General features: G+C 40.7%; 1 pseudogene; it reads right to left on the bottom strand.

Moving 5' to 3' along the window:
- Window positions 1-178: 178 nt before the first annotated feature.
- On the bottom strand, window positions 179-4,718 carry LOC121309523 (annotated as a pseudogene).
- Between the last annotated feature and the right edge of the window lie 3,781 nt (window positions 4,719-8,499).

Below are 8,499 nucleotides of genomic sequence, written 5' to 3'. Positions count from 1 at the left end.
TTATTAGTTAAAATGAGTGATATGGCACTAAAATGGCTGTAAAAAAACACACCCAATAAGTTACCAAATCAGAAAAAAAACAAATCAAAAAGAGTTGTGAAAACAACAAATTGCTGTACATATCTTACTTTCAAAACACCACAATATCTTCATTTAATCGCCTCTAATCTTTATTCGTTTAAAGATTTCTTGCTGCTCCATGGTTTAATAGCAGCTGGTAACAGATGTCAAGCAGGCCGGCTGGATGCATTTATGTCATTTTGAGAGTGCCCTGGATAGGAGCACACCCATTACTGTCCATCATGTAAGTATCTGCCCCTGCATCCAGCAACATCTGCATGAGAATGTGATCACAGTTCCAGGCAGGCCTCTGAAGGGCTGTGTTCTTGTCTTCCTCCTGCATGTTGACATTGGCGTTATAGTCCAACAGCATCCTGCAGATGAAGTGGTGCTGTGTTCTGTATACTTCTTCCTTGTGATTTAGCGACCAAAAGTCAGTAGTAATCAACAGGGTCTCCATGTGACTGTTTATGCTATCAACGACTGCACAACTGCCAACATATAAAACCAAGAGCTCTGCTAGCTCAAACCATGCAGCAGTAAGCAATGGTGTGTCCTCATCATTGTTGTTACTGTGAACATCCAGATTAGCTCCTGTTGAAATACACAGAGTCGCAGACTGAAGAATTTGGGCAGTTAAAACAAATGAGAAAAACCACAAAGAAAGTGATTTCTATCATTTCTAATTGTTCTATTGCAAGTAGAGATTCAGCTTCATAATAAAACAACACATTATTACATAGCATGCATAAAATGTACATTTTGCTTTTTGTCTTTCTTTTTGTGTTTAAATCCCTTTATTTTGCACTTGTGCACTTTTATTTTGTGCTATTATAATAAAATTAGTATTTTTTTTTGAACTGCAGACTGTCTCTGGGCCTTTATCCACTCACCAGCCTGCCACATTTGGTGTCAGAAGCGGGATAGCACCACCTAGAGGCTCAGAGCAGTATTTTATTTTATTTTTGGGGGGAATTTTTGGGAGAATTATTATTATTTATTTATTTTTTTTTGGATTATGGGAAAGAAGAGCAAACAGCGGCAAAGGCAGGAAAAGCAGCAGCTGAAGAAATATAAGCTGCTGCAGCCACCGCTGGAGGACCCGGCTAGCACCAGGGCCACCCCACTACCTCCAGTACCACCACCTTCACCACCGTCCCAGGAGATCTGGGACTGGTTGATGCACCCTGCGGCAGACCTGGTCCACGATCTCCCCATAGTTATCAACCCACTGTGGCGTCAAGATGGGGAGAGGTGGGAACAGTGGGAGGAACAACACCACCCGGCATCCTTCCCAAAGGTTGACCTCATGGTGGTTAATTACCTGGCGGTAGACACGGGAGATGCCCCGGTCACTCCAATAAAGAGGGGTGAGCCGCCTTCCCGAGAGCCAGAGAGGGGTGAGCCGCCTCTCCCAGAGCCAGAGAGGGGTGAGGAGCTGCCGTCGCTCCCAGAGCCAGAGAGGGGTGAGGACCTGTCGTCGCTCCCAGAGCCCGAGAGGGGTGAGGAGCTGCCGTAGCACCCAGAGCCAGAGAGGGGTGAGGAGCTGCCGTCATCCCCAGAGCCAGAGAGGGATGAAGAGCTGCCGTCCCTAGAGCCAGAGAGGGAGGAGGAGCTGCCGTCGTCCCGAGAGCCAGAGAGGGAGGAGGAGCCGCCGTCGTCCCGAGAGCCAGAGAGGGATGAGGAGCTGCCATCCCCAGAGCCAGAGAGGGAGGAGGAGCTGCCGTCGTCCCGAGAGCCAGAGAGGGAGGAGGAGCCGCCGTTGTCCCGAGAGCCAGAGAGGGAGGAGGAGCCGCCGCTCCCAGAGCCCGAGAGGGAGGAGCCGCCGCTCTCAGAGCCCAGAGGGGAGGAGCTATGGCCCAAGGATGCCTGCCTTGCACCACCCAGGGATGCCACACCCGCTCCGCTCAGGGATGACACATTTGCATCGCCTGGGGTTGCCTGCTGCTCCGCGTCGCCTGGGGTTGCCTGCTGCTCCGCGTCGCCTGGGGTTGTCTGCTGCTCCGCATCACCTGGGACTGCTGGTGTCTCCTATTTGTTTTCTAGGGTTGCAGTACGTTGTACATGGGGGGAGGTGTGTGGCAGAGCAAAGCTCTGCCCTTTTTAAATTGGCAGGGATGGGGTTAATTTCCCCTACCTGCCTGGGTTTATTATGTTCAGGTGGCTGGGGTTGATTAGTTGATTAGGTTAATTAATGATCAATCAACGCCCAGCCACCTGACATAAAAGGAGGCCTCTGCTTCTCATTTGGGAGGAGGGAGTTGAGGAAGCAGGTTGTTAGTTTTTGGTTTGTGTGTATTTTTGAGATTTGTGAATCCAGTGAAGGCATTGCCCAGCCTGGAAACCTTTATTTTGTACATTTTGCTTTTTGTCTTTCTTTTTGTGTTTAAATCCCTTTATTTTGCCCTTGTGCACTTTTATTTTGTGTTATTTATAATAAAATTAGTATTTTTTTTGAACTGCAGACTGTCTCTGGGCCTCTTTCCACTCACCAGCCTGCCACATAGCCACATAATGCTTTTCGGTAAACTGAGTCTTTCTGTAATTTTTCTTGTCATTTTTTTTATTTTTATGATGAGTATTTATTTATTCTATAATTATCATCAGGTGTTGGTTTTCAATCATGGTAATTGTCAATAATTAGCAATGATTGAGTTTCATATCAAATGTGTTGACAGCCCAAACACTTCTGTCAATGTGAAAAATGAAATTAGTTTTTGCATGTTATTTTTCATTTTATGCATGCTATGTAATAATTTGTTGATTTATTATAAAGCTGAATCTCTACTTTAATTTCTATCTTTCAATAGAACAATTAGAAATGATGGAAATCACTTTCTTTGTGGTTTTTCTCTTTTTTAACTGCCCAAATACATTGTCTGCAACTGTACATGTGTCTCAGATAGACTTTCGATAGATAGTTGAGCAAAGTGAATGGGTGTTATTCCCTCAGCAAAGACTTTGGGGTCAAAGCAATTAGCAGCAAAGGAAGAAACTGGTTTGTTCAGGAAAGAAGGATTTTTTGGGGTGGTGAATTTTTCACCCTGTAGGTGAAATGACCAAGGAAAAAAGCTATATTATGTGTTTCTTTCAAAACTACATATGATTTTTATTTAATTAGCTATAACCCTTTCAATTGTCAACTTATTAAGGATGTGCAGTACTTGAATAAAAAAAAGAAGAAAACCATTGATACTGTAGAAATGAATAGTATAACATGGTTATTCTTACCTTTCCAAATGAGATGTTTAGCACTCGCTGTTGCTTCTTTTGTTGTGCAGTAATGCAATAGAGTGTGTCCACTCGAGTTAAAAACTGTTGATTTTTGCTCCATGAATAAGAAGCAGAGCAATGCTGTCATTGTTGGATACCTAACATGCCACATGTAAAGGTGTTTTCCCATTAGGTTTGCTGTTGATGGAGGCATTATGTTCTAGCAGTACCAGGGCACTTATGCCTCACAATGCCTCAGGTGAGTTGTGAGGCATGAGGTTTAACATATATTATGAAATGGTCTACTGTTCTTTTGGTGCAACCATTTTCCTGATTAGAATGGAATGAGATTCAAACCACTGGTTTTACTCTTTTAATCACAAGGCATTGGAATAGTACCATCCAATCAGGATTCAGGGAATGTCCAAGCCATACAGTATTATAAATTGTTTTTGACACAAGTTTGCAAAGCACCAGATATGGTGGTGTGGTGCAAGAGCATTTCAAGTTATGGGTGATGGAAATTGTCCTTCAGGAAGTACAAGAAATACAGACTTACTGTAAACATTTATACCAAATAAGTACTTTTCTAAAATAAAATACACATTTGTCATGACAACCTCAAAAGTAAACTTGGGAGACCTATACTGTCAGTGAACTAGACGATAATATAAAAGTGACTATTTTATGACTCTTCCCTGGAGATATGTCTCCACCCAGTGGTAAAGATTAGTTATAAAACCAGTCAAACAGTTAGACCTAGATGAAAACTTGTTTCAGTTTTTCTTTTTATCACAGACAATATCTACTTATGAGCACATAGTAAACAGTTATAATTTCAGTTATAAATCAGTTACTTTAAAATAAGTTTCATTTTGTTGCTTTTGGAATATAATCATATTAATAATCTCTTCATTCTGGCAGAATTCCACTAGTATACACATGCAGGTATCACAATGAAAGGGGACAGCTAAATATATTAAGAAAAAAATAAAAAAATAAACAGTACAGTATGCTAACTTAAAAGATTTTTGAATAACAGTGACAACCTTATGCAACAATAAACTATTTTTGTCCATTTGGTAAACAGTTACAGGTTTCATTCATTGTATCCGCTTAGCAAAATGTCTTTATACATGTACCAAGCTAAGCTTTAAAGAGCAAACATTTTTGATAGTTAAGTGCATGAACTATAATGAAGTCAACCAATTAAAATATAGTGCTGTATTATAAAGTCCTGCACTGTGGCCACCCTTAAACTCTACTGGGGCTGCTGGTGTCCTGGTGTTATATTGACACTCTTATAAACCACAAAAGACAATAATACAATATGGAGGGTATTTCAGTTTTATGGAATGGCTGTACACAGTACCTTGCTTATAGGATGCCAGAACCATATTGTTGTCTTGAACTTCAAACACAGTGTCCACATTTATCTTTTTCATTTACAGGACTGCTTGCACTTCCTCATAGTCATTACATGTCAAAGCAAGTAGAAATCTTTCCTTCAGAGCTTTAATAGCTGTAGATCTGTTCATGTTCCTGAGTCCTAATCTATATCCACTGGCACATAAAACATATGGTCATTTGTTTAAACTATTTCAAAAGCTTGTGAGTGATCTCAATGCTGTAGTGTTCCAGACAATGTCACAGGCCTGGAAGCAGAGTGAAACATAATCACTGCACAGTCACTGGAGCTGTACTATTTACAGAGGTGACATGCAAAACCCCAAATGCCAAAAGATGATATTTTTACCATCCTTACTGGTTAAACTTACTCTTCATGTCTATTCAGAGCTGGATATTACCAATAAATAAACACTTTATCCTTCCAAATAAAATACAATGTTGCATGCTTCAGGAATCCTAGTGTCCTTCTGTACAATAATTTATATTTTTATGGTTGTATAGGTAACTTAACACTGTATAAATGTAACACAAATGCTTTATTGATCCTAGTATCTGTACTACTATCTTTACAACTTAGGGAACTGACACTTCTGGCTCTAGGTTACCCCCTGGTGTCTGAAATATAGAAATACAATTACAGGTCTGTAGTGTGTGTGTGTGTGTGTGTGTTTTAATAGTACTGTGTGACGGGCAACTGCCCCGTCTATATGAATGTGTTTGGAACTGGCAGGGAGGGGGTTAAATTCCTCCCTGCCAGGAAAACGTGTGAGAATGTGGCTGGAGCTCTAATTGAATGATCAGTAATTATTGATTAATTGGGCTCCAGCCACAGGGGATAAAAGCCAGGGGAGAGGCCCTGGCTGAGAGGTGTGTTTTTCTGTTTGGGAGTTTGTTTTGTATTGAGTTTTTGGGTTGAGCAAAAAGGAGTGTCTTGTTTTAAAAGACTTGGAACCTGACCACTTATTTTGTAAGTTTGCTTTGATTATTTGTGTTTGAATTTCTTTTTGTTGACCCTTATGCCTGTTTATTTTGTTTAAATAAAGAATTTTATTTTTGCCTTTACATTGTCTCTGAGCCTCAGCCCTCTGTCATCCTGTCACATACTGTAATAAATTATTTAACAATATTGAACAAACAGCAAACAAATTACTTAAAATGAACATTCAAATAGCAATAAATTCGCTTCAAATAGAATGTCTGGTGGGGATACAGTAGTAGAAATATGAATACATTTACTCCTGTTAGTAATTTAATATAATAACATAGGAATACAACATAAGTATAATATAAACACGTTTTTGTAACCCTAATTTTGGATTTTTATCGCCCACATCCAATGCAAGCTTTGCTTGGTTCCTTTTGTTCATTGGTGATTGAGAGACACTGGTGACAGAGCTGCACCACCAACTTGCTACAGTACAGTAAAAATGAACTACTACAGGTTTGCTACAATACTCCTATAATACACATTTAAGATTTAGTGTGTCTCAAAATATTACTGTTTTTACTTCACAAAAATTCTTATTGTAATTCTACAGTATATATTACTGAAGAGGTTCAATACCATTTTTGTCCAACTCTATCTGTTTTTTCTTGATCGTCCCGGTTTTATGGAAGGTGACCCGACTTTCAATATACTGTCCCGGGACAGTAAAAGATAAAAATGGTCCTGGTCCTGCTCTCACCCACAGAGCACAGGCACAACTAGAGCAGTACTGTCAGAAAATGCCACTGACAATACACCTGGACAAGACCAGAGTTATAGTATTCCAGAAGAAAGCCAGATCTCAGGAAAGTAGATACCACTTCACTCTGGGCAACACCACCTTATACTGTAGCACAGCACCAGTTACAACTACCTGAAAATAAATGCATTAAAGGCAACGCAAACAGGGCTTTCTATGCTACCAAAAAAAAAAAAAAAAAAAAAAAAGCTTTACAAAATTAAACCATCATTCAGCCAATTCTTCAGTATGGTAATGAAGCATGGGGTCCACTTTTAAACTTCAATTATAACAAATGGGCTCAAAGCACAGCAGGACTGAACTGGGATGGTTCCCCTTACTATACTCCACACAGAAACGATCACTGGATTACTGGGCCCATCTACAGCAGGCTGATCTGCAGCCCTACCACCACATAGCATGGAAGAGAGTCCTCTCGTTAAACTGGTACTGAAGCTTTGCCAATTGAGCCAAATTAACACCAGAGAGGTTCTTAGCAATTGCAAGAAAAGACTCAACACAGCACAAATGAGAGAAATCCATTTAAACTTGGAAAACAAATATAAATCCAATTGGAAAAAAAAAAAGTATTAAACCACATAATAAACTAAAGAGCTATCTGGCCCTAAAAAAGGCAGAATATCTTGACTCAGTAACCACAGCCTGCCCAGGGAAACTGGCCGGCACAAAAAATCCTGGCTAGCCAAAGAGGCTGTGCTGTCACTGTTACCTGGGAGATGTTGAGACAGAGATGCACTTCCTGTTACACTGCCCCCAATTACAAACAAACCAGGGACACGTTCTTCCTCAAATTGGCCAATCAGTCCACAGAATTCCCTTTACTCTCTGACACAGAGATAATACTATTCCTGTTAGTAGAAGAGCAGCAGGCAGCAGAGCTCGCTGCCCAGTAGTGTTGCCAGATCAGAGGTCAGTGTTGTCAGATCAGAGGTCAGTGCTGCCAGATCAGCGGTCAGTGCTGCCAGATCAGAGGTCAGTGTTGTCAGATCAGAGGTCAGTGTTGTCAGATCAGAGGTCAGTGCTGTCAGATCAGAGGTCAGTGCTGCCAGATCAGAGGTCAATGTTTCTAGATCAGAGGTCAGTGTTGTAAGATCAGAGGTCAGTGCTGTCACATCAGAGGTCAGTGTTGTAAGATCAGAGGTCAGTGCTGTCACATCAGAGGTCAGTGTTGTAAGATCAGAGGTCAGTGCTGCCAGATCAGAGGTCAGTGTTTCTAGATCAGAGGTGAGTGTTGTAAGATCAGAGGTCAGTGCTATCACATCAGAGGTCAGTGTTGTAAGATCAGAGGTCAGTGTTGTAAGATCAGAGGTCAGTGCTGTCAGATCACAGGTCAATATTCACAGATCACAGGTCAGTGATGTCAGATCAGAGGTTTTCCCTACAGAACTATAAATTTTCAATTTCTGCTGAGTTGTAATCTGGAGGTAGCACATCAATCATATATATATATATATATATATATATATATATATATATATATATATATATATATATATTTTTTTTTTTTTTTTATTTTTTTTAAATAAGATCACTTAACGTGCAGCTGGTATTAGGACCCCCGGGCCCACAGAGTCTGTGCTGCATAGAATTTGAGTGAGGAGCTCAGGTGGGGCCCGAATACTTGTGGCAGAGCAAGTACAGTTTATTGTAGAGCAACATACATTTTCAAAGAAATGTACTTCACAATTGTATGCAATTAGCAACAGGTGTACTTAAAACTGTTACAGTAGGCACCTTAGGTGGGTGTATAGGGGAAGGTGGGGAAGAAAGAGATATACAAGGTGGAAGAAAGTGGAGACGGGGGGCGGGGGAGGGGGTATCTGTCTGTATCGTGTCTATATTAATATTTATTGTTTAAGTGCTTTGGCAATACTTAATTTTATTTTGTCATGTCAAAAAGACTTTTTGAATGTGAATTTTAATTGAGAGAGAGAGAGAGAGAGAGAGAGAGAGAGAGAGAGAATCCCCCTCCCAGTCCATTTCACAGGTGTACCTCGAAAACTCCGCCCTCTGGACAGAGTTTTCGTTTGTTGTTACAAACACAGCAAACAAGCAGATAACGTGTAGCAAA

The sequence above is a fragment of the Polyodon spathula genome, chromosome 3 (genome assembly GCF_017654505.1).
Source record: "Polyodon spathula isolate WHYD16114869_AA chromosome 3, ASM1765450v1, whole genome shotgun sequence".
Taxonomy (NCBI): Eukaryota; Metazoa; Chordata; class Actinopteri; order Acipenseriformes; family Polyodontidae; genus Polyodon; species Polyodon spathula.
Note: the sequence above shows the minus strand (reverse complement) of the source record. Positions and strands in the feature narration are given on the sequence as shown.